This window comes from Equus caballus, chromosome X, assembly GCF_041296265.1.
Source record: "Equus caballus isolate H_3958 breed thoroughbred chromosome X, TB-T2T, whole genome shotgun sequence".
Lineage (NCBI taxonomy): Eukaryota > Metazoa > Chordata > Mammalia > Perissodactyla > Equidae > Equus > Equus caballus.
Window position 1 is genome coordinate 117,334,930 of NC_091715.1, and position 27,890 is coordinate 117,362,819.

Consider the following 27,890-nt stretch of genomic DNA (forward strand, 5'->3'; position numbering starts at 1 on the left):
CCAACACCACACTGTTTTGATTACTGTAGCTTTGTAGTAAATTTTGAAATCAGGAACTGTGAATCCTCCAATGTTGTTCTTAGTTTTCAAGATTGTTTTGGCTATTCTGGGTCCCTTGAAATTCCATATGAATTTTAGGATAGCCTTTTCTATTTCTACCCAAAATGTCATTAGGCTGTTGATAGAGATTGCATCGAATCTGTAGACCACTTTTGGGTAGAATTGTTGTTTTAACAATACTATGTCTTGCAATCCATGAACACCATATGTCTTTTTATTTATGTCTTCTTTAATTTCTTTCAGTGGTGTTTTGTAGTTTTTGGTGTATCAGTCTTTTGCTTCCTTGGTTAACTTATTCCTAAGTATTTTATTCTTTTTGATGCTATTGTAAGTGGAATTGTTTCCTTAATTTTCTTTTCGGATATTTCATTGGTAGTGTATAGAAATGGAACTGTTTTTGCATATTGATTTTGTATTCAGCAACTTTGGTGAATTTATTAGCTGTAACTTTTTTTGTGGAATATTTAGGGTTTTCTACACATGTAATCATGCTATCTGTGAACAGGGATAATTTGACTTCTTCCTCTCTGATTTGGATGCCTTCTATTTCTCCCTCTTGCCTAATTGCTCTGGCTAGAATTTCCAATACTATATTGAGTAGAATTAGCTAAACTGGGCATCCTTCTCTCATTTCTGGTCTTAGAAGAGCCTATCATTTTTCTAATGTGTCATGTTGTAGGTTGTTTTCTGCAAGTTCGTTGTTTTTCTTGCACATATTCTAACAGTTTCACTCAAAGCTTCTAAGATGTTTTCATGTTGTGGTGTTTGTATCTCTAGCACACTAATTTTTACTGATAACATTATTTACAATAGAATATTACATATCTATACTGTTACTAGGCATCATGGTTATTTCCATTTTTCTCCTATTGTAAACAGTGCTGCCATGAAGAATCTTGAACATGTCTCTGCAGAGTTTCTGTAGAGTATATGCATAAGAGTGAAATTGATAGCTCAAGGGTAAGCAAATTTTAAATTTTAAAAGATAATACCAAATTGTTTTCTAAAGTGGTTCTTCAAGTTTACATTTCCAATGCAGTAGATGAAAGTTCCTATTCATCTACATCTTTGCCAACATGTGAAGCTGTCAGACTTCTAAATTTTTGCTTATTTCAAGGATTAAAAATAGTATCTCATTGTGGTTTTAGTTACATTTCCCTGGTTCCTAATAGAGTTAAGAATCTTCTCCTCTGTTTATCCAAAACTTATGTTTCCTCTTCTGTGAAATGCCTATTCATGAGCTATTATATTGATTTATAGGAGTTCTGTGCATTTTCTAGATACTATTTCTTGATGTAATTTATATAAGATGCACATATATTTTTCCATTGTCCCACTTTCTTTATGGTATATATATTTTTTATTTTATTGAGGTCACATTGGTTTATAACATTATATAAATTTCAGGTGTACATCATTACATTTCGACTTCTACATGGACTGCATTGTGTTCACCACCAAAAGTCTAGTTTCCATCCATCACCATACTCCTTTTGCCTTCCCCTGACCCCTGTCTCCTCTGGTAATTACCAATCTGTTCAACTTATCTATGTGTTTGTTTCTTTGTTTATCTTTCACATGTGACTGAAGTCAAACAGTAATTGTCTTTTTCCTTCCGACTTATTTTGCTTAGAATACTACTCTCAAGGTCCATCTATGTTGTCGCAAATGGCACAATTTCATCTTTTTTATGGCTGAGTAGTATTCCATTGTATATGTATATACCACATCTTCTTTGTTCATTTATCCATTGATGGGCAGTTAGGTTACTTCCACGTCTTGGCTATTGAGAATAATGTGGCAATGAACATAGGGGTGAATTAATCTTTTCAAATTAATATTTTCATGTTTTTTGGATAAATACCCAGAAGTAGAATAGCTGCATCTTATGGTATTCCTATTTTTAACTTTTTGAGGAATCTCCATACTGTTTTTGTAGTGGCTGTACCAATTTACATTCCTACCAGCAGGGTATGAAGGTTCCTTTTTCTCTACATCCTCTCCAACACTTGTTGTTCCTTGTCTCTTTAATAATAGCCATTCTGATTGGCATCAGGTGATATCTCATTGTAGTTTAGATTTACAGTTCCCTAGTAATTAGTGATACTGAACATCTTTTCATGTGCCTGTTGGCCATCTGTATATCTTCTTTGCAAAAATGTCTCTATATCTTCTGCCCATTTTTTGATCAGGTTTTTGGGTTTTTTTGTTGTTGAGGTATAGGAGTTCTTTATATATTTTGGATGTTAACCCCTTATTGGATATATGATTTGCAAATATTTTCTCCCAGTTGGTGGGCTGTCTTTTAATCTTGTTGATGATTTCCTTTGCCGTGCAAGAGCTTTTTAGTTTGGTGTAGTCCCATTTCCTTATTTTTTCTTTTGTTTCCCTTGCCTCAGGAGACATGGTATTCAAAAAGATACTGCCTAGACTGAAGACAAAGAGCATACTGCCTGTGATTTCTTCTAGGATTTTTATGGTTTCAGGTCTTACATTCAAATCTTTAATCCATTTTGAGTCAATTTTTGTGTATGGTGTAGGATAATGGTCTACTTTCATTCCTTTGCATGTGGCAGTCCAGTTTTCCCAGCACCATTTATTGAACTTTGCTTCAGTATGTTCTTGGCTCCTTTGTTGGAAATTAGCTGTTCATAGATGTGTGTCTTTATTTTGGGGGTCTTAATTCTGTTCTATTGATCTGTATGTCTCTTTTTCTGCCAGTCCCATGCTATTTGGTTACTATAGCTTTGTAGTATATTTTGAATTCAGGGAATGTGCTACCTCCAGATTTGTTCTTTTTTTTCCTCAGGATTGCTTTGGCTGTTTGGGATCTTTTGTGGTTCCATATAAATTTTAAGATCCTTTGTTCTATTTCCATGAAAAATGTCATTGGGCTTGTGTTTGGGATTGCATAGAATCTGTAGATTGCTTTAGGTAATATGGACGTTTTAACTATATTTATTCTTCCAATCCAAGAGAATGGAAAATCTTTCCATTTCTTTATGTCTTCTTCAATTTATTTCAATAATGTCTTATAGTTTTCAGTTTATAAGTGCTGCATTTCCTTGGTTAAATTTGTTCTTAGGTATTTTGTTCTTTTGGTTGTGATTGCAAATGCGATAGTATTCTTGATTTTTCTTTCTGCTAGTTCATTGTTAGTGTATGGAAATGCAGCTGATTTTTGTATGTTGATTTTGTACCCTACAACTTTACTGTATTCATTAACTATTTCTGATAGCTTTTCAGTGTATTCTTTAGGGTTTTCTCTATATAGAATTCTGTCATTCACAAATGGGGCCAGTTTTACTTCTTCCTTTCCAATTTGGATCCCTTTTTTTTTCCTGCTTTCTCTCCCCAAATCCCCCCAGTATATAGCTATGTATTTTAATTGCAAGTCCTTCTAGTTGTGGCATGTGGGATGCCACCTCAGCATGGCCTGATGAGCGGGGCCATGTTCGCACCCAGGATCCAAACCAGTGAAACCCTAGGCTGCCAAAGTGGAGCGTGTGAACTTAACCACTTGGCCACAGGGCCGGCCCCTGGATCCCTTTTCTTTCTTTTGCTTGCTTAATTACTCTGCCTAGGACTTCCAATACTATGTTAAATAAGAGTAGCAAGAGTGGGCATCCTTGTCTTGTTCCTGTTCTTAGAGCGATAGCTTTCAGTTTTTCAGTGTTGAGTATGATGTTAGCTGTGGGTTTGTCATATATGGTCTTTATTATGTTGAGGTGCTTTCCTTCTATACCCATTTTATTGAGAGTTTTCTCATAAATGGATGTTGAATCTTGTCAAGTGCTTTCTTGCCTCTTGAGATGACTGTGTGATTTTTATTCTTCATTTTGCTAATGTGGTGTATCACATTGATTGATTTGTGGATGTTGAACCATCCCCACATCCCTGGAATAAATCCTAATTGATTGTGGTGTATGATCCTTTTAATGTATTGTTGTATTTGATTTTCTACTATTTTGTTGAGGATTTTTGAATCTGTGTTTATCAGTGATATTGGCCTGCAATTTTCCTTTTTTGTCTTGTCCTTGTCAACTTTTGGTATCAGGGTACCATTGACCTCCTAAAATGATTTAGGAAGCATCCCGTCCTCAACAATTTTTTGACAGTATTTAAGATAGGCATTAAATCTTCTTTGAATGTTTGGTAAAATTCACCAGGGAAGCCATCTGGTCCTGGACTTTCGGTTTTTTTGGAGGTTTTTGATTACTGTTTCAATCTCTTCACTTGTGATTGGTCTATTCAGATTCTCTACTTCTTGATTCAGTTTTGGGAAGTTGTTTGATTTTAAGAATTTATCCATTTCTTCCAGGTTATCCAATTTCTTAGTATATAGCTTTTCATAATATTCCCTAGTAATCCTTTGCATTTCTGTGGTATCCATTGTAATTTTTTCTCTTTCATTTCTGATTTTATTTATTTGAGACTTTTTTTCTTAGTGAGTCTAGCTAAGGGTTTGTCAATTTTGTTTATCTTTTCAAAGAACCAGCTCTTAGTTTCATTGATCCTTTCTATTCTCTTTTTAGTCTCTATTTCGGTTATTTCTGCTCTGATTTTTATTATTTTCTTCTTTCTACTTACTTTGGGCTTTGTTCTTTTTCTTGTTTTTTTAGGTATTGTGTTAGGTTTTTTTATTTGAGATTTTTCTTGTTTCTTGAAGTAGGCCTCTATTGCTATAAACTTTGCTCTTAGTACCACTTTTTCTGCATCCCATAAATTTTGATATGTTGTGTTTTCATTTTTGTTGGTCTACAGGTATTTTTTGATTTCTCCTTTGATTTCTTCATTGATCCAATATTTGTTCAGTATCATATTGTTTAGTCTCCCCATGTTTGTGACTTTTCTAGTTTTCTTCTTATTGATTTCTAGTGTCATACCATCATGGTCAGAAATGATGCTTGATATGATTTCAATCTTCTTAAATTAATTGAGAATTGTTTTGTTTCCCAAAATATGGTGTCTTTCAGAAGGTTCCATAGGCACTTGAGAAGAATGTGTATTCTGCTGCTTTTGGATGGAATGTTCTATATATATCTATTAAATCCATTTGGTTTAGTGTTTCATTTAAAGCCACTATTTCATTGTTGACTTTCTGTCTGGATGATCTAACCATTGATGTAAGTGGGGTGTTAAGGTCCCCTACTATTTTTGTGTTGCTGTCAGTTTCTCCTTTTAGTTCTATTTATAGTTGCTGTTATAAATACTTTAGTTCTCCTATGTTAGGTGTTTATATATTTATAAGTGTTATGTTTTCTTGGTGGGATGTCCTTTTTATCATTATATAATGTTGATCTTTGTCTCTTATCCTTTTTGGCTTGATGTATCTTTTGTTGAATATCAATATGGCAATACCTGCTTTCTTTTGATTGCCATTTGCTTGGATCACGATCTTCCATCCCTTCACTTTGAGCCTATATTTGTCTTTAGAGCTGAGTTGAGTCTCCAGGTGGCAGCATATTGCTGGATCCTGGTTTTTCATCCATCCAGCCACTCTGTGTCTTTTGATTGAAGAATTCAATCCCTTTACATTTAGAGTCATTATTGATATATGAGGGCTTAATACTGCTATCTTATCTCTTGTTTTCCAGTTGTTCTATATTTCCACTGTTTCTTTTTCCTTGTATTTGTGTCCACCCTTTCAGTGGTTTTCTGTGATGTTTTCCTCAGTTTCCTCTTTATTTATTATTTCTGACTCTGCTCTAATTTCTTGTTTTGTGGTTACTATGAGGTTTCTTTAAAAGATTTCATAGATGAGATGGCCCTTTTTCTGTGGATAGCCTCTTATCTCCATTAGCCTATGCAGGTTCTGTTCTTTCCTTTCCTCTTTTATGTTTTTGTTGTCACAAATTACCCTTCTTTGTATTGTAAGTGTGTTACCAAATTGAAGTGGTTATAGTTATTTTTGATGCTTTCTTTCTCTTTAGGCTTTATGTTATAACTGTTTACTAACCTATTCTATTATAGAATAGAATATAGTTTTCTGATTCTATTTGCACATTACTCAATGCTTTGTATACCTTTTCCTTTTTGTTTCAGAGAGGAGGGCTCCTTTCAACATTTCTCCTAAGGCAGCTCTAGTGGCAGTGAACTCCCTCAGCTTTTGTGTGTCAGGGAAAACCTTTATTTCTCTGTCATATGTGAAGGATAACATTTCTGGATAGAGTTTTCTTGGCTGATATTTTTTGTCTTTCAATATTTTGAATATATCATTCCACTCTCTCTTAGCCTATAGAGTTTCTTCTGAGAAATCCTCTGATAGGCTGATGAGGGTTCTTTTGTAAGTTATTTTCTTCTCTCTGCTCCCCCCCCCCTTAATATTATTTCTTTGTCACTGACTTGATAATGTTAATATAATGTGCCTTAGAGAAAGTCTTTTTGTGTTGAGATAATTAAGATTTCTATTAACTTCATGTACTTGTATATCCAGTTCCTTCCCCAGGTTTGGGAAGTTCTCAGCTATTATTTCTTCAAATAAGCTTGCTGCTCTTTTCTCCCTCTTTTCTCCTTCTGGCATACCAGTTGTCCTCATGTTGCTTTTCCTAATTGATTTGGATATTTCTTGTAGCATTTCTTCTTTTTTTGTGTGAGGAGGATTGGACTTGATCTAACATCTGTTACTAATCTTCCCCTTTTTGCTTGAGGAAGATTGTCACTGAGCTAACATCTGTGCCAATCTTCCTTTATTTTGTATGTGGGATACTGTCACAGTGTGGTTTGATGAGCAGTGCTAGGTCTATGCCTGGGATCTGAACCCACAAACTCTGGGCTGCTGAAGTGGAGCACACAAACTTAACTGCTACCCCACTGGGCCAGCCCCAGAATTTCTTCATTTTTAAAAAATCTTAATTCTCTCCTCTTCCACCTGAATCATTTCTAGATTTCTATCTTTGAGCTCACTAATTCTCTCTTCCACGTAGTCTGCTCTATTTCCAATGCTTTCTACTATATTTTTCATCTCATTTATGTGTTCTTCATCTCCAGAATTTCTTTTTTTGTTTTTTTTCAGAGTATTAATCTCTTTGGTGAAATACTCCTTCTGTTCATTAATAATATTCCTGAGCTCATTGTACTGCCTCTCTGAGTTTTCTTGTGTGTCATTTAGTTTCTTCATGACAGTTATTTTGAATTCTGTGTCAGTTAGATTGAAATCTTCTGTGGCTTCAAGTTTGGTTTTAGGAGAGTTGTCATTATCTTTCTGTTCTGCTGTGTTAGTGTAGTTCTTCATGATGGTCAATTATTTGATCCTCTGCTGGTACATTTGTGGTAGTAAACACCTTTCTTATTTGGGTAAGGCTTTGATTACTTTGATTTTGAGCTGCTTCTGGTTGTGTTTGAGAGCCAGTATTTTCCACCTTCCCCTACCTCCACCAGAGGCATCATCAGTGCCACTGATGTGCTGCTTGTGCCTCCAAACTTGTGGTGCCTTGCTGTTTACAATGTCTCTGCAGTCACAGCTGTTGCCACTGGGTCACCAGGCTGTGAGCACCTCTGCTGATTTCAGGGTGTCCTGGGTCTTGTGTTTCCCCACTGGCTCTCCATGGGCCCTTCATGGGCTCAGGTGCTGCTGCCATGTGCACCACCTTTGCTGCTGCTCCATGGTTAGCTGGTGCTGGCAGCACTGCTGCTAGGTGTGCAGTGTTCATGACTGTTGCTGCTGCTGCCAGGGGCTCAGGGTCTTGCATGCAACCCCTGCTGGTGGTAGGGTCAGTGTCAGGAGTGCCACTGCTGGGTGCTGGGTCATGAGTACTGCTGTGGTCCTAAAGCCTCAGATTGCAGATGCCACCTTCCACTGCTTGTGGAGAGGTAGAGGCTGAGCTTGAGCATTATTGCCACTCCTACAGCCTCTGGTCTCTGGCACCAATGCTTTTTTTGAAACCTCAGGTCATGGCTCCACCACTCCTGTTAGGGATATCTGCATTTTGGAAGCTGTCCCCACTTCTGGAAAGATTGACAGTGTCAGTCCCCATTGCCAGAGGCAGGAGAGGGGCCTGGGTTGCCAGCACCATGGTGTTTCCTGAAGCCTCATGTTTTGGGTGCCCATTGCCACTACTTAGTGGCAGGGGCTAGCTGCAAGTGCTGTTGCTGCCCCTGCAGCCTCTGGTCTCTGTTTCTAGTGTGCTTTTTGAAACCTCAGATCAGGGCACCACTGCTACTCCTGGGCATATTCCTATTTTGGATCACCACTAGGGGAGAGGGAGGGGGCTGCTCCCCTGATTCCTCTGCCTCTGTGAGATCCAGTTCACCTGCCTTCAGATATATAGATGTATGAATCTCTCAGGCATTCTGGTGTGCTGTGGAGGGAGTCCTTTGTTGGTCAATGGATGTCCTATTGTTTGTAACTTGGAAGGGAGAGACAAAGTGAACAACTCACTCCACCATGATGCTGACATTGCTGGCATCACTCCTCTATGGTATCTTTTAATGAACAGAAATCCTTTATTTTAATATAATGCAATTTATTAATCTTTTCTTCTATGGTTAGTACTTTCTGTGTTAATATATTTTATCTTAACTTGAACATAAAAATATTTTCCTGGGGCCAGCCCAGTTGCATAGTGGTTAAGTTTGTGTGCTCCGCTTTGGTGGCCTGGGGTTTGCAGGTTTGGATCCTGGGCACAGACCTACACACCACTCATCAAGCCATGCTGTGGTGGCATTGCACATACAAAATAGAGGAAGATTGGCACAGGTGGTAGCTCAGGGACAATCTTCCTCAAGCAAAAAGAGGAACATTGGCAATAGATGTTAGTTCAGGGCCCACTTTTCTCACCTGAAAAAAAATGTTCTCCTATATCTTATTATAATGGGACTGGTTTTCTTCTATTGGAACTGATTTCTGTGTCTGGTATGCATTAGATTCAATGTCATCATTTTTTCCCCATATAGACTCTCAGTTCTTCCAGCACCATTTATTGAAGAGATACTCTTTTCCTTACTCTTCTGCTGTTCTTCCTTTGTAAAATAAAGTGTCTGTATTTGCCTGGGCATATTTCTGGGGTCTCTAGTATGTTCTGTTGATGTATTAATTTTTCCTCTATCTTTAATATGTTAATATTCCTTGTTAATATTATTATACATTTATATTATATATTATTATTGATAGTATCATGTTAATAACATATTAGTATTTATACTATATTATCAATGTATGAATAGTATTCTTATCCAATTTAATGTTACATATTATCATTATTAATTATATTGTGATATTAAGTTATTATTATATTAATAAATATGAATCTGAATTTTAAATTCCACAGACATAGAGACACACACACTCTCACACTCACAGTCTTGTACAACCAATTTGGTCCTTGATTGGGATTGCATTGAGTCTATAGATCAGTTTGAGGAGAATTGATCTATTAATGATATTGAGAATAAGTTTTGGTGTTTAAAACTTAAGTACATCAAAAATTATACTTCTAATTAGGATTTAAAAGAGCATAAGACCTCTGCACCTGTTGATTTGAATCTTGTTTCTTTGTTGATAACTGTTTCTTTCTTTTTATTTTTTCTTTGTTTTAGTTTTGGGTTTCTGAAATGTCAAGAGGCTATGAGTACTTTTTCCACATTAATTGGTACTTGGTGATGTCTTTCCATATAAAGTGTTGAATTTTTAGTTCAGGGAAGTTTTCTTCTATTGTTTTTTTCTTTCATGGCCTCTATTCTTTTATTTTGGGGCTCACTTGAAATAATTCTTGGACATTTTCAATCTATACAGGAATTCTCCTAATTCTTTTCTCATAATTTCCATCTTTTTGTCCCTTTTCTATGTGTTCTTGGAGATTTCCACGATTTCATTTTGTAAATTGATAGGGTGGTTTCGGCCATGGCCATATTATTATCCATCCTATTGTTAAAAAAAAAAATTAAAGTGAGTAGATTTGAAGATCTAATTGGCTTTATTAAATGATTCATGAATTGGGAAGCATCTCTTCTAGCAAGCAGAGAGATACTCCAAAGAGTTGTACAAAATGGGGAGGTTTTTATAGGCAGAAGGAGGGTGGGGCAAGGATGTTGTAAGCAAAAGAAAAGAAAGGATTATTTGAGGCCAGGACATCTTCTCTTTAGGGGGAAGGGAATGGCAAGGGTTTTATCAGGCAGATTGCTCTTCTTCTTCTGAGGGATAGAGAGGGCCCACATGACAGATTACCTCATTGGTAGTGACCAGAATATTCCAGACTAGTTGATTAAGATTACATTTCTGCAGAAGGTCAAAACTGCAGTTAAGTCAGGTATTAAATTTAGGTTTGATATCATGAACTTTAGCACAAGTTATGCCATTTTGGGCCTGTGTTGTTGTTTTTTATTTGACAATTGTCCCCTTCTGATCACACTCTAAGCTTGAGTGAGAGACGTGATAAAAACTTAAGGCATAGGGGCCGGCCCGGTGGCACAGTGGTTAAGTTCGCACGTTCCGCTTCTCGGCTGCCCGGGGTTCGCTGGTTTGGATCCTGGGTGCAGACATGGCACCACTTGGCAAAAGACTGCTGTGGTAGACATCCCACATATAAAGTAGAGGAAGATGGGCATGGATGTTATCTCAGGGCCAGTCTTCCTCAGCAAAAAGAGGAGGATTGGCAGTAGTTAGCTCAGGGCTGTAGGGGAGAAAGACATTTCCTCTACCTTCTCTGGGTTCCTCTGGCCAGAGAACGAATTAAATTCACATGAGACAGAATAGCAGGAGAAAATTAAACAAAGCTTTATAAGGACCATGGCCCAGGGCCTTTCTTCCCGAAGGAAGAAAGGGCACCAAAGAAGTGGGGTGCACAGAGTGGTTATATACCCCCAAACAGGATGTTTCACATATGATTGAAATGCCCCTCCCACAATAGTCACAAGATTGCCTTGTCGGCACAGCACTTGATGGACACAGCAGGTAGTGGGTCTGCTATCTCGGAGGGTGTAACAGGAGGCAAGTCTATTGTCTCAAGCTGGGTGGTCACAGGTGAGTGCAGCAATCAGTTCCTAGCCTAAGGAAAGATGCTTAATCCTTAAGGAAATGCTGACGTTGGGAGGGGGAGGGACGTTGCACCTTTATCTCAAGGGCCTTTGTTCTTGCCATAGGGAATATCTAAAGCAGATATACAATGCATGTTCAACAGCCTTGGTCAGGCCCTTTTGGAAAGACAAGGTCAGGCTGAATTAGATTTACACCAAATGGCTTCCTCATGTACTCCAATATATCCTATTGCTTGCCATTTCTATTTGTCAATGTATACCTGGGAGCTGCTCAGGCAAGCTGAGCAACTCGCCAAAATGGCTGAAACCACCACAGCTGAAATATCACATCCAGCTGAAGACAAAGGAGGATGTTGGGGGTGGGGGGAGTCAGTTACAGGAAGTTACCAGACAAGCAAAATAACCAAATGCAGATTTAAGTCCTTGCCTTCCCCATTGATTAAGAGTTTCTAGAGATAAGGTCATCTCCCCTTCTTCCTGGTAGAGAGGGAGATATCTTTACAGATGGAGAGTTACTTTACAATGTAAATGTCTCTTACAAAGGGTAAGTAAATTCTACTTTTTAGTTGCTTTCCTGTCTGCAAAGTAAAGAGCCACAAATAATCATCATGCCAAAGAGACATATCTTGGGGTGGCCAATTCCATGCCCCCACAGGGCTAATCTTCCTCAAAAAAAAAAATTTAAGGCATTAGTGCCACTCTCAGCTACCACTCTGTAGTTCTCACAGCTTTGTTGATCCTTGGTGTGGTATCTATAGATCATGATGTTTTGCTTAATCCCTGTGACATTCACATGTCATAGTTCCAGGTTCACAAATTTTAAATCAGTCATTCTCATCATTCCTTTTCTTACATTGCAGTCTTAGGGAGATCATTTGCTTGGCAATTAGTGACTGCAAACATGCATTTAAGGCTTTTCGGAGAATACAACACGCCAAGGGGATTTTTATGATAATTATAAGCAAGACAATTCCCAGTGTTTGGAGTGTACTTTGGAGCCATGATCCCCAAGACCAAAACCAATCAATCAAAATCAAATAAATCAGAGAAAGACCCTGTTGAAGGAGTCATCTTTTTAAGTCAAGCAGCTTGCTTGCTGATCTTATGTAATTGAGTTTCAGTTTCCCCAGAAGTGTTAATCCAGGTGTAGCATGTGGTGTTGGCCATAGTACAGACACTTCCTTGCTTAGCTAAAAAATAATTAAGGGTTATCCTATTGATGCAGGGTCAGTGAGCCGAGGAGTCGAAAGAAAGATTTCTTAGACTCTCATGATCTGGCAGGAGTGCTCTTTTATTTAGAGAATAGTGTGGAATAGCATGGGGACGGGACCCATGGGCAGGCAGAGCTGGTGCGTGGGGACAAGACCCACGGGCAGTCAGAGCTCCTGCTGCTGCCGCTTCTGCTGCCCCTGCTGGCATGGGGACAGGGCCCATGGGTAGGCCGAGCTGCTGCTGCTGCCCCCGCTGGCATGGGACAGGACCCACGGACAGTCAGAGCTCCTGCTGCTGCCCCGAGTTGAGGGTTAGGGCTAAATTTAAGGCATAGGTATGTGAGTCATCTCTATACGAAGACAAAGGAAAGAACATGAAAAAAGTTAAAATGGTATCAGTGCAGGTGGGCTCTGGTCGTTGGGTGATCCCATGACTTTTAGACAAGAATCAAATTGGATTAAGTAAAGGTCAGAAGCCACCACCCTAAATCAGTTACATGAGATTGCCAGACAGCAACCAACTTAAGTTCTTGCCTTCCCCGTTAAGAGTTTCTAGGGATAAGGTCATCTCTCTTCTTCTTCCTGGTACAGAGAGGGAGGCACCTTTTACAGATAGAGATTTACCTTACAAATGTAAATGTGTCCCAACAAGGGCAAGTTCCATTCCCCAGAGCCTCCTTCCCTGTCCCAGTTTATCAAAAGCAATCAGCCCCAAATAATCCCGATGCCAAAGAGACATATCCTGGGGTGGCCAATGTCAGGTCCCTACAAGGTCGTCCCCTCTTCCTTCACAAATGCAAATGTCTCTCAAAAGGGCAAGCAAAATTCCAGTCCTTGGAGCCTGCTTCTCATCTGTAGTTTTAAAAATAACCAGCCTAAAATCCTCATCATAAACCGTTTTAAAATTAAGCAGCCTAAAAATCCTCATCACTATGATCAAGAACAACTTTGTACAGAGAGTCTAAAGATTTTTGCTGGGCAGCTAATGTCTTAGCAATGGGATCTGCAGTATCTTCAAGAATTAAGGAGAGGTTTCTGATCATAGCCTCATTTACATTTACTCCTAACTAGAGAAGTAGAGCCCTGCCAAAGGAAGCAAATCCTGAATCATGAAAAGCCTCCTAGTAGGTCCTTTCTAGAAAAGTTAGGGGCACAGTTAGATAATCTAAGAGGTATTGCCCATCTGTGTGCCAAGGAGAATGATAATCACCACAGATACAGTTAAATACTGTCAGGGCACAAACCATTTCCACTAAGGTGTTAATGGATTCATTTGCAGGAATTGTTGCATTGGCCTGTTCAAGCCAGGGATCAGTTAGGTTTTCTCCTAGCCTGAAATAAAAGGTTGTTCTAAATTGCAGAGGTTACCCCCTCTTAGCAGTGGCCTGAGAGATGTGGATGATGGTGTTATCTTTCCAGGTCAGTGCCAGAGAGAAGGAAAGAAAGAGAAGGAGAAGAGTTTCATGTTTCAAGTATGAAGTCTTGATGTGTTGTTACGTTTTCTCCAATTTGCCTTTCCCTCTGCGTACATAGTTGAGATGAGAAGGCCTAAAAAGAAATTCCTACTAGGCTCTGCATATCAGCTTCCAGTTTGACCAAATTTCTGATCATAAAATTATTAAATCCTTTCAAATATCTTGTCAGGTTTCAGCTCGGACAAACAGTAAATATTTCTGGAAGTATTGAATAACCCTGTTAATTTTAATTTCAGTTTTTCCTTGGTTGTTTAGGGGAATAATGTAGCAGTTTACCAAAAAAAAAACAAATCCTTCAGAGTTTTGTCAGCCCTGGGAGGGGCCCATATGGGGGCATTTAAGTTGATGTTGCAGAATTTGCATAGGGCCTTTGAGGACCACCTCTTTTCCAGTGTCCCAGTTGATTACAAAATCAATGAAATTGAGACGTTAATTTCTTGTCCGGTGTTTTGATAATGGACCCCTAGTTGGGCAAAATGGGAGAGGCCTAGGTGTTGTTTTAAATACATTTTGTGTCTTTAATTTTTCATAGCCTTTGCAATGAATCTTCCAATGAAGCTGTTTTGGAATCCTGAAACCTTTTGTAAGCTTCTGCATACCAATTAAAGTAGGTATCCCATGCTGTTTGTCCAACTTGGGATCCCTCACTCTCTAGTATATTTCTTAAATGAACAATCTTGTCTAATTGGAACATTCCCCATAATGACCATTGTAATTATAGGTTGTTTTTAGTAAAATTTTGTCATCATGCTAGATATCTACAACTTTCAGAACTATAGTTGTTAAACATAAAATAAGCAGGTGTGCTGGAAGTTGGCGCACTCAACTCTTTGTATATAAAGGCTCCCATTTCTTTTAGTTAGGCCTGTGGGTCTCTCAGAGCCAAACTAATACCTAAGAGGGGTGTGCTGTGGAGTTGAAAATTGTGGTGTGTTTCACAGTGTACCTTGGTGCATGGAAATGTTCTTGAGTTTGGTGGGTGACCTAGTGTCAATCTAACCCATTTCGTGACCAATTTATCCTAACATGGGAGTCTTTGGGGTAAGTGGCAAGCTCTCTAACAGCTTTTAAATGCTCAACCTGCGCCCACCAATTTTGCGGCTTTTTGGCTTCCAAGATTCCCATTAGCAAAGGCCTTTACCTCATGTGCACATTAACATACCAGCAGTAACTCATGAACTAGGGACTGGGGAAAGGATTGAACCAGCAGGCTCCAAAGAATGGGGACTGCAAATGATTCCAGAAAAGTGGAGAACTGCCACTGCCAACAACAGTTCCCAATATAGAATCTGGGGAAGGATTCCAAATAGGGAACTGAAGATTAAACCATCAGCAGTTGGCAACATGGAATGTGGGGACTAAACCAAGAGCTGGGGTTTAGATGTTACTGCAGTGTAAGTGAGACCCAGTCTGATCCAGGACCTAGTCCAGTCTTGGACCCAGTCTGGTTCTGGTTGGCAACTACCAACAATTCCTGTGGAACTTTGCACTGAGGGAAAAGATTGAACTAGCAGCCCTCAAAGAATGACTGTGGACCGATTTCACACAAGTGGAGAACTGCAGCTGCCGCAGTTTCCAAGGGAGAATCGGTGGAAGGATTCCAAACAAATGGGAAACTACAGTAGTTCCCAGTGTGGAATCCGAGGACAGAATCAAGAGATGGGGTTTTCCACTCAAAAACCTGGGAATTGTGATCTGAAAAGCTGATCAGATTAGATCAGGAGCTCAGCACAAAAAGAGAGCGGAGCTCAAACTGAGAGGAAATTACCAACAACTCTGGGAAACAGCAAGAAAGATAGTGAACTCAAAAGTATTCGCCGGGCATCATGCCTATGTTTCTCATCTTGAAGCTACTGGAGGTCTCCTTCAACTCCACCAAACCTTTGACCGGAACAGCCACCAAATCTGTTAAACAAACTTCAACGGAATAAATTTGAAGACCTAGTTGGCTTTGTTAAACAATCATGAGTCAGGCAACATACCATCTAGCAAGCAGAGAGATACTCCACAGAGTTATACAAATGCAAACTTTTTATAGCCAGAAGGAGGGTAGGGCAAGGAAGCTATTAGCAAAAGAAAAGAAAGGATTATTTGGGGTCAGGACATCTTTTGAAGGGGGGAGGGAAGGGAATGGCAAGAGTTTTATCATGCAGATTGCCTTTTCTTCCTCTAGGCATGGAGAGGGCCCACATGACAGATTACCTCATTGGTACTGACCAGGAAATTCCGGACTGGTTAAGATTATATTTCTGCAGAAGGTTGAAACTGCGATTAAGTTAAGTATTAAATCTAGGCTTGGTATCATGAGCTTTAGGACAAGTGATGCCGTTTTGGGCCTGTGGTTTTTCTCTTTAATGCTATTCTTTGAGTTTTAAAAAAATTTCTGAGGCCATCATAGTTTTAATGTGCAAGAACTCTTTTTTGTTCTTTGATTTTGCATATCAGAGTCTGGTTTTTAATGGATGCTATAATATCTAGGAGGATATTAATTAGAATTTTTAAAATTGCCTTTGTCCTCTGAATTATATCTTTATCTCAGTTTTCCTTTCTCCTATTTCTTTCTCCTCTGGGGTGTTTCTTTTTGTTGATCTTGATCCTTATTTATTTGTTTATTTATTTATTTATTGCAGTAACATTGGATTATAACATTATATAACTTTCAGGTATACATCGTAATATGTTTCAAATTCTGTGTAGATTACATCATGTTCACCACCCAAAGACTAATTACAATTCATCCCCACACACGTGTGCCTAATCACCCCTTTTGCTCTCCTCCCTCCCCTCTCCCCCTCTGGGTAACCACCAATCCAATCTCTGTTGCTATGTGTTTGTTTGTCATTGTTCTTATTCTTCTACTTATGAGTGAGATCATATGGTATTTGACTTTGTCCCTCTGACTTATTTCACTTAGCATAATACGCTCAAGGTCCATCTATGTTGTCACAAATGGCTGGATTTCATCATTTCTTATGGCTGAGTAGTATTCCATTGTGTATATATACCACATCTTCTTTATCTATTCGTCCCTTTTGGGGCACCTAGGTTGCTTCCAAGTCTTGGCTATTGTGAATAAGGCTGCGATGAACATAGGGGTGCATGTATCTTTATGCATTTGTGTTTTCAAGTTCTTTGGATAAATACCCAGCAGTGGAATAGCTGGATCATATGGTAGATCTGTTCTTAATTTTCTGAGGAAACTCCATACTGTTTTCCATAGTATAGTTGATGCTATTTTCCTCAGATGTCTGGCTATCATTAGTTGTCTGTTCAATTGTATGAATAAAAGATTGTACTGATTAATATAGGTAACTTTACCCCCTTTGTTATATAGATTTTTTTTTTGTCAGTAGACTTTTTCTTTGAAAGAGATGGCTGATTTGATTGTGTGTAAGTGTGCATGGAGTATTGATGGGTAGATCTTCCTAAAGCATACGGGATCAGGCAGATTCATAATGGCCACTCACTGTTGCCAAAGTAAGGTGAGATTTCCTGGGGGTGTGGTTGAAGTGATTTGATGTGTATTATTCCTGAATAGAAACAGTTTTCCTTTATTTCCCCTTTATCAATTGTGTTATGCAACCTCTGAGCTATTTTGCTGATAGGTTCTAACACCCATATTAGAAGTGATCTCTGTTGTTTGACAACTTTTTAAAAGATCAGATCTTTAGGCTTTATTCTAGGGCAGTGGTTCTCAAAGTGTGGTCCCCAGACCAGTATCATTAGCATCACCTGAAAACTTGGTAGACATGCAAATTCTAAGGCCCCCTCTCAGACATACTGAATAAGAAATTTTGGGTAATGAATCCCGGAAACTTGTTTTAACAAGTTTTCCAGGTAATTCTGATGCGTGCTCAAGTTTGAGAACCACTATCTTAGGAGCAAAAGCTGCTATTTCCAGTTGCTCTTTTTATGTGTGTGTGTGTGTGGGGGGGGGGTGGGGTGTTTTGAATGCACTTTATTGAATGGAATAAAGTGATGAATGCTCCTGGGCCCAATCTCTGCTTTTGTTTCATTAGCTCCTGTTTAAGTTTTCACTTGTGACTCTTTTTAGCAAAACTGCACTTACATTTGCCATCCTAGGATGAGGTTTTATCTGCTCTCGTTATCCACCAATCCAGTACCAGTTGCTTTTTACTTTCCAGGAATTCCTTAAATGTCATTGGTACCCTTTCTTGATTTATAATCTTGAAAAAGTTTTATTCTTTTAAATAATCCTTTTAGTTATTTCAGTCAGACTTTGATGCTGGGGGGTGGAATATTGTTTGCTTCTGTCAAAATGTCATTTGAGTTAAATCCTTTTCTACTAAAGGCCCATTAGGAAATAAAATTGGCTTTCTGACTCCTTGTGATTCGTTTTGCAGAATTGTGTAAATTCATAACCCTAGGTAATTATTAAACTTTAGAACTGTAGAACAAATAATGGCAGCATTGGGTTGAACTTTAGAAATCATTTACTCGTGAATACCCATTTTACATAGGAGGAATCCAAGAGTTAGGGAGAGTAGCTTGCTCTAGTTCAGAGAGCAAGTTATTGCCAAGCTGAGGCTAAAACCTAGAATGGACTGATGATTCTCTGTTTCTAGAGGAAATGTGGAAGAAACAAAAGCAGAAGGACAACTTTATGTCCTGGACAAATTTAAGCCAAGGATAACTGCATTTTTGAACTTTATGTCTTGGAATAGAGTATCTTCTACATTTACACTGATCCAACTTTCAGAAAATTGGGCTGTTAGACGTCACAGAGGGAATTAGCAGCTGTTATAAGAAAAAGCAAAAGGATTGTTGCCAGACTTCATAAATCTTGGCATATTTGAGAAAACATCCCAATATTACATATGCTTATTCATGTGTGTAAACCTTTGGCTATGGTGCTTTGTCAGTATACATATGTTTTGCATTATAAGTTGGTCTGAATTCTGGATTGCATGTTTCTTAGTCCCTGAGAACCCAAGTGCCTTCCCCTCTTCTTCCGCCAGCTCTCCATGCTTCATTTCTCCTAGTCGTTTGCTCTTCCCATTTCCTCTCTGCACAAAGCAGCAAAGGGGGTAGGCAACATGGTCAGAGCCGTCAAGAAGTTCATTCTAGTTCTTCTCCTAAACCCTGCCTTCCCTTCTAGCCTTAGTGGCAACTACTTTTTGATTTCCACCTGGTCCACAGTTTTAAGTTCAAACCGTATCAGCCATGCTTTAGCAGAGTGGAAAAGTAAGTACTGTTTAAAGAACTGGGAAACTAGCAAAAAGTGGGTAGAGGATGTAGTGAGGAAGTAACTCAACCACTCTCAAAGCTGGATAGGCACAGACTCTTGCCTACAGAAACAATCACTAAACTGAAATACGTGTCCTGAAAAAGCAATGTACAAGCACAGAGACATTATCAGATTGATTTTTTTACTCAGGTTTTAGCACAACCAACTTCTCTGAAAAATTGTGAGAGGAAAATAAAAACCATGTTTGCTCTGTAAATGGACTTATCCTAGAGTTTTCTGTTCTGGGTCATAGTCATACCCCATGTAGGGTGACCATGTAGGGTGAGTCATGAGGCATGCTGAAGCAGCAGAAACAAACCAATGAGGAAAGGGAATAAAGCTAGGATTTAAGGGCCAAAGAAAGATCCTGAAATATTTGTTCTGTTGGCCTATGAGCAATAAATGAATTGGTATATGAAATACCAATTGTTAATCATTCTTTTGGTTTAGGCAGTTATTTTCAAACTTATTTTTAAGCAGATGAAATTTTTAATTTGTCAAATGAAAACTTATATGGAATCTCAGTGTAAAATAAAGAAAAAAAAGAGGTGGAAACAGAGTTACTCCAGTTGGAGCATCTCCACAAGGCACAATTAAAAAACACTGAGTTAAGGCATTCAAGACTCTTTTGAAATGCAGTAATAATTACCTGGGCGGTAGAACATATTAAGCTGTTTTCCAGTAGCATCTTTGGAAAAATTAAATAAACCATGTCTGGAATACTGTGTTAGCTTCTGGGCACTGTAGTTTAAGAGAGGCATAGAAAACTTGAAATTCATCCAGAGTATAATTTCCACGTTTCAGTGTTTCATAGTGGAACTGAGATTTGGAATCAGTGATTTTTAATTCAAGTTCCACCTCTGCCATTTGGTACCTATGTGACCTTGGGCAATTCATCTCTCTCAGGCTCAATTTCCTATCTGTGAAGGGGAGCAGAATATGTCACCTGCAAATATTCCTTTTTGGCATAAGGATTATCTTGAGCTGGTTATTTTTAAGAAACAGTAGACATAGGAAAAGCTCTGAAAACCAAGTAGAAGTTACCCTTTTGTGGGAGACATTTAATTTATAGGGTAAACATCCATTTGTAAGGTTATCTTCCTCTCTGTACCAGGAGGAGGAAGATGATTAAATCTCTAGAAACTCTAATCGATGGACAAGACATGAACTTAGATCTGCATAACAACAATACCCTGGTATGGTTAACTGGCTCCCACTCCCCATACACATACACAACATCTTCTTTTGCCTTTAGCTGGAGGTAGTATGTAAAGTGATGGCTTGGACCATTTCGGAGAGTTACTCAGTTGTCCTGGGTCTCTCTCATGTGTACAGGAGGTATACATGTTATTAAACTTCTGTCTCTTTTTCTCCTGTTAATCTGTCTTTTATTACAGGGAGATTTCAGCCAAGAACCTAGAAGGGTAGAGGGAAAATTATTTTTCCTCCTCTATACCTGCTTTGTGGCCTGGAGGGCTGGTCTTTAGGGACCATGTGTTCCTTTTCCTTCTGGCTTTTGATGGGGTTTAGTCAATGGGAGGTACCAACAGGAAGTTGGAGAGTGGGAGAAAAGAGAGATTGGGACATCTATTCCAGATTCTCTTCTTGATGTAGTTTGGAATTGGCTTTCTTCTTCTACTGAACACCTCAGCTCCTGTCCGGTAGCTCTCCCCTGAAGTTCTCTACGGGTTCTGATTACTCCTCCTTCCCCTGACTCTTCAGGTAAGGGCGGTGGTAAAGGCTTCTGGTCTCTGTTGCTAACCCTGGAATGCTTCTCCTTCCCTGGTTTATTTCCCTTAATTTTTCCCACAACATTATAAGTAGTCTCTTTATTAAATTGTACTTTAGAATGTGCCACCTGTTTCCTGAGGGGGAACCCTGATTCGGTGTGAAAAAAATGTCCCCAATTATTGGCATGTGTTTGAGTTTTTGGAAAATATTCCATAAAAGAAGTATGGGTATGTTGTTTCCTCAGGCACATTTATTATGGGAATAAGGCTATGGCCTTGGTATTTAACTATCTGTTGAGTCTTAAAATTAACTCTGGGCTTTTCTTACATTTCACTATTTGTGGGCTCTTAAGAATTGTGGAGTCCGCTTGGGTGCTCTGTACACCCATCATTCACTACTATAGAGCTTAGGTAAGTTAGTGGCCAGCCAACTCAGTGGTTTGCTCAACCTGGGGCTAAGGAAGCAATGGCCACAATTTTATCCTTGTGAGGGACAATAGGTAACTTGCCTATTGGTACTATAACCTTGGTCACAAATGGTTATTTTTGAGGATCAGTCAGGACAAGATGGCTGGCTCAGATCAAGCAGCAAAATATTTCAGTCTACTGATCTTGGCTCAGTTGTGTCCTCTTTGTCTAGGAATAGCAGTGATATAGTCTACAAAGGGAATAGAGAGGCGACTCAAATAATATACCAAACAGACTCTACATGAAGCCTTGCCAAAGAAGGTTTATATCCTTTTTTGGGAGGTGCAACTTGTTGTACCTTTCCTTTCTGACTTGGCTGTCAGGATATACATTGCTGTGTTTAAAACTCAATTACAGTAGTGATCTCTTCTTTAGTTTCTGGTACAACTATAAGTCCCTTTCTCATTAGTGATATCTAATTTCCGTTTGGTCTTTATTGAAGCATTTTGCGGATATTTATATTTTACTTAAGGTATTTTAAATTCATTAGTAAATAGGAGTATAAGTACTTGAGGGAGCTTTAATGAGGTATCCCCAAGAATATGGAAAAATGAGAATGACAAATTGCCCTCTGAAATCAACATGTGAGTCTAGGTAGATCTATACAATCACCTGAAAGAAGACAGCTCCCAGACCAGAATTACTGTTGTATTAATATATCTAAATGAAGACTACATCAATAAGAAGAGAATGTGGTCAGTTCGATAAGCATAGAAATAGCAGATTCAGGAAGGTACATGTTAGCTGTGTCCACACAAGTATGCTCAAGGCAGGAGAGAGCCTGAGCCAATTTATTTCTAGTACTTTGACCTGTTATTGAGAACATCCAATGAGATAGATACATCAAGCTACCCTGATGATTTTAAGCATTTGGTTAACTTGATTCTACTTGCAGATAACTTCCTGAGAATGATGTGGCTTTCCATGCACCATAACTACAGGGAGAAAAATATACTATTCCTATGAACTATGGCTAACCTGGTGTCTGCGACAGTTAATTCTCACTGTAAGCAAAAAAATAACATTTTAATGATTTAACCTTCCCTGTGGTATGACTATTGGGAGAGAATTCATGCTGAGCTGATTATTCCAGTCCATGTGAAGATTTTATTTTGCTTTGTCGATAAATGAATCGACATTTTGGTGTCTGTCTGAGTCGGGGGAGCTTAATTAGTGTGCATGCATTGCTGAGAGGTGGTATTTGCTCTCAGTGAGCTGACGATATCTGACTTTAGAAGCTGCAAGGCGGAGGGCAAACTGAGGACCATGGATAATTCACCAAAGTAATGAGCACCTTCCTGTGAGGCCTCTTGGGAGCTAGCCTGTAGGTTTTGTTTCATAATGGCATGCTATGTAGCTGAAAATAAGCATGCTTTTATTTTATAAAATGATAGGGCTTCTAACAGTCTCTTAGGCAAGCTTTATCCTAGATTTAGGCTTCATCACAAGCCTGTGGTAAAATGTGATCACATTAACTTCTTTCCGTTTTTTCTATGAAATGTTTGACCCACACGAAAGAATTTATGTAACATGTATGAAAGTTTTTAATCATCATAATAAAACAAACAACTCTAAACCACCACCTCATCACAGAACTAGCAAATTTCACATATTATTGAAATTCCTGCTTGTTCTTCCCTGATACCATATCACTGCTATATCTCCGAAGGAATTATTGTCTTGAATTCTACATGTAGTATTCCCTTGAATTTCTTTAGAGCTTTACCATATATGTAGATAACTCTAATTCATTTATTGCTTATTTTTGTGAAATTTTGAGCTTTATAAAAATTGTGTCATGCTGTATGTATTTTTCTGGGACATGCTTTTTTTACTTTAAATTATATTCTAAGGTTGTTCTATGTTGTTGCATATATCTGTAGTTGACTCATTTTTCCTGCTATATTATATTCCATCATATGACCATATCATAATTTGTCCCTTCTTCTGCCAATGAACATTTAGAATGTTCTTATGAATATTGTTAGAAGTATAAGATGTTCTCTAGGGCAATTACCTAGGAATAGAATTGCTGTATAGTAGGATATGCATGTCTTCTGTTTTTCCAGATCATGAAAAACATTTTTTATTCCAAAATCATTGAATGTATTTCTATTTCCAGCAATGTATGAAAGTTTCAGTTATACCACATTCTTGCCAACACTTGGTATTATAAAAATCTTATTTCTTCTTTAATTTGGTGAGTAAATCATATCAACTCTTTGTGATTTTACTTTTTTTTCTTTTGTTACTAATGAGTTTGAGCACTTTTTCATGTTTATTGGCCTTTCAGGTTTCATCTTCTGTGAAATGCTTGTTTGTGTCTTTTGCCGATTTTTATATTGGATATTGCTTTTTAATATGTATTTTAGGAGTTATGAATATAATCCTGGTACTAATTCTTTATTGGTTATATGTGTTACAGATGTCTTTCTCCAGTTTGTGGCTTGTTTTACTTTCTTTATGGTGAATTTTGATCATCAGAATTTATTTGTTAATGTGCACCTATTTATTAATCTTCCTTTATGATTTAAGCTTTTTGAGTCTTGTTTAAGAAATCCTTCCCTAATGCATTAACTGTTCATACTCAATTTACCATTGCCTGAATTCCCATTGGCTGGTATCTTGGCCTTACCAACCTTCCTGTCTCCACATATCTGGGAGTTCCTTAAAGTATGCAGTGAATGTATTCACAAACGTTATCTGCCCTCTACAGTTACCACATCACAATTGCCATTATGTTTTTCTTCTGTTCCACCCTCTCCTCCAGCCAGTAGCCACTGCCCTTGAAGCAGCTTAGTAGCACCTCGCTATAGCTTGTATTGGGCTATCCTTCAGAAGATTGTCAGCATCTGTGCCTAGGATGCCATTTTCCAAAGGTACCTCTCCTTTGGGTGGAAGTAGGGAGAATGTCTGTCCCCCTAGCTATATATCACACTTTGTCCCCTAGGTACCAAAGCTACATTGCTGCACATAAAGTTTCATAAAATCTCTTAACAAAAACAAAACAAAACCAAAACTAAATAAAAACAAAGTCCATGTTCATTTTTATAGTCACAATTAACTATCAGGTATAATACTATTTTAGTTAATACATAGTCTAGCAACATTTTTCAACTCACCCTTAGGTTGCATAAAGCTTCAGAAATAGTCCTTGCTCAACTATGAACAACAATTTATACTTCAAAACCAGGACCCTTAACATGTGCATTCAGTTTATTTGCTTTTCATGGCCTTGATTCCAGTATGAGGTGAGGAAATGATCAGATCTACATACTCTTCTTGGCATGATTTTGTTCTTTCAATTCCCTGGGAGTGAATATTTGGACAAAAAGGCCTACTTAGAACTTCTATGCATGAAAGATAATTTTCAGAGACACTCCAATATAAATTCATATTAAAAATGTTCTTTAACTCTTCATAGTCCAGCTAAAGATGCACCTAATTTATTAAGCAGTATAGTTGAAATTTCAGTCTTTAGTCTCTGTATGTACCTTAATAATGACTACACAGTTTTCTCCAAGAATGAAATGAAGGGATAATCTGCCCAAAAGCTGAACTGAATGTTAGATAAATGCTGGCATAGAAAGAGTTAGGAAGTGTTCCTACCTTTTCAAATATTTGGGAGAGTTTGAGAAGGATTGGTGTAATTTTTCTTTAAACTTTCAGTAGAATTTACCAGTGAATCCCACTTGTCCTGGGCTTTTCTGTTTTGGGAGATTTTTGATAACTGATTTAATTTTTTTGCTTGTATCAGGTCTATTCAGATTTTCCATTTCTTCTTGAATCAGTTTTGGTAGTTTGCATGTCTCTAGAAATTTGTACATTCATCTAGGTTTTCAAATTAATTGACATGCAGTTACTCATAAGTATTGTCTTATAATTTGTTTAAATTTTTGTAAGGTTAGTAGAACTATCCCCACTTGCATTTCTGGTTTTAGTTATTTGCAGTTTCTCTTTTTTATTCTTGGTCAGTCTACCTAAAGCTTTGTCAATTTTGCTGACTTTTTCAGAGAATCGGTTTTTGGTTTTGTTGATTCTATTGTTTTTCTGTTTTCTATATCTTTTCTCTCTGCTGTAAATTTTATTACTTCCTTCCCACTCCTAGTTTTGGGCTTAGTTTGCTCTTCTTTTTATTGTTCCTTAAGATATAAAATTAGATTATTGGCGTGAGATCTTTCCTATTTTTTTAATGTAGGCATTTACCAGCTATAAAATTCCCTCTGAGTATTGCTTTTAATACATCCTGTAAGTTTTGGTATGGCGTACTTTCTTTATCATTCATCTTAAAATAATTTACCTTGTGATTTCTTATTTGACCCATTGGTTAAAAGTGTATTATTTAGGGGCCAGCCTGGTGGTGTAGTGGTTAAATTTGCACACTCCATTTTGGTGGCCTGGGGTTTGCAGTTTCGGGTCCCAGGTGCAGACCTAGCACCACTCATCAAGCCATGTTGTGGCAGCATCCCACATAAAATAGAGGAAGATTTGCACAGATGTTAACTCAGCAACAATCTTCCTCAAGCAAAAAGAGGAAGATTGGCAATAGATGTTAGCTCAGGGCCAATCTTCCTCACCAAAAAAAAAAAAAAAAGAGTATATTGTTTCTTGTCTACATACTTTTGAATTTTTCAGTTTACCTTTTGTTATTGATTTCTAGCTTTATTGTGTTGCGATCAGAGAAGATACTTTGTGTTACTTAAATATTTTAAAATTTATTCATAATTGTTTTGTAGCCTAACATGTTGTTTGTACTGGAAAATATTCCATATGCACTTGTAAAGAATGTGTATTCTGCTCTTGTTGGTGAAATGTTTTGTATATGTCTGTTAGCTCTAGTTTTGTAGTGTTACTCAAAATCTCCTATATTTTTATTCATTTCCTAGTTGTTTAATCCATTTTGGAAAGTGAAACATTGGGTATCCAACTATTATTGCAGAACTGCCTGTTTCTCTTTTTCTGTCAGCATTTGCTTCATGTTTTTAGGGCTCTGCTTTTAGGTACATATATATTTATAATAGTTGTATCTTCTGGATGGATAAACCCTTTTATTGTTTTATAATATCCTTCTTTGTCTTTTGTACCAACTTTGACTTAAAAGTTTATTTTGTCTGATGTTAGTATAGACACCCCAGTTCTCTTTGGTTAGTATTTGCTGTCTCTTTCCATCCTTTCCCTTTCAGTTTATTTGTGTCTTTGGATCTAAAATGAGTCTCATGTATACAGCATATAATTAGACCATGTTTTTATGTCCATTGTGCCACTCTCTACTTTTTAATTGAAGAGTTTAATCTATTTACTTTTAAAGTATTAGTGATATGCAAGGACTTCTGCCATTGTCCTATTTATTTTCTACATGTGTTATGTATATGTTTTTTTCCTCTTTTACTCCATTACTGCCATCTTTTGTGTTTAATTAATTTTTTTCTAGTGTACCATTTTGATTCCCTTATCATTTCTTTTTCTATATTATTTTTTAGTTATTTTCTTAGTGTTTATCTTTGGGATTTCAAATAACACATTAAATTTATCCAAATCTATAAATTATAAATTAATTTAAACATAATATCAACTTAGCTTCTATAGTATACAAAAACTGTGCTCCTATAAGCTCCATCCCTCCTTCTTTATGTTTTATGTCACAAATTTCATTTTTATATATTATTTGCCTATTAATATAGATTTATAGTTTTTCTTTTATACATTTGTCTTTTAAATCATATAGGAAACAAAAGGAGGAGTTGTGAACCAAATATGCCATACTGTTAGCGTTATATTTGCCTGTGTAGTTACCTTACTCAATGTTCTTTATGTCCTTATATGGCTTCAAGTTACTCTCTAGTGTCCGCTCAATTCAGCCTGAGTGACTTGCTTTTGCTTTTCTTGTACAGCCAGTCTACAGGTGACAAACTCCTTCAGCTTTTGTTTATCTGAGAATGTTTAATTTCTTCTTTATTTTGGAAGAATAGTTATGCAAAATAAAGAATCGTTGATTGGCATTTTTTTCATTCATTCATTTAAATATGTGATCTCACTGCCTCTTGCCTCTTGCCTCTTGCCTCCATGTTTACCGATGAGAAATTGGTTGTTAATCATTTGATGTTCCCTTGTATGTGATGAGTCATTTCTCTTGCTGCTTTCAAGATTCTCTCTTGGTCTTTGACAGTTTGTTTATAATGTATCTTGGTCTGGACCTCTTTGAATTTATCCTACTTGGAGTTTGTTGAGCCTCTTGTGTGTGTAAATTCACGTCTTTAGTTAAATTTTGGAAGTTCAGCCATTATTTTTTAAAATATTCTTTCTCCCCCATTTTCTCTCTCCTCTCTTCTAGGACTCCTACTGTGCATATGTTGGTACACTTGATGGTGTCCCACAGGTTTCTTTGGCTGTCTTAATCTTTCTTCATTCTTATTTCTTTCTGCTTCTCAGACTGGATGATTTTAATTACCGAACCTTCAAGTTCACTGATTATTTTTTCTGACTGATCAAGTCTTCTACTAAACCTTTCCAGTGAATATTTCAATTTGATTATTGTACTTTTCAGCTCCAGAATTACTGTTTAGTTCCTTTTCATAATTTCTATTTCTTTATTGATGTGCTCTGTTTGGCAAGATGTCATTCTCCTGCCTTCCTTTAGTTCTTTTTCCATTGTTTCCCTTTTATTCTTTCAGCATATTAAAGTTTTTGTCTAGTAAGTCCAATGTCTGGGCTTACTCAATGATAG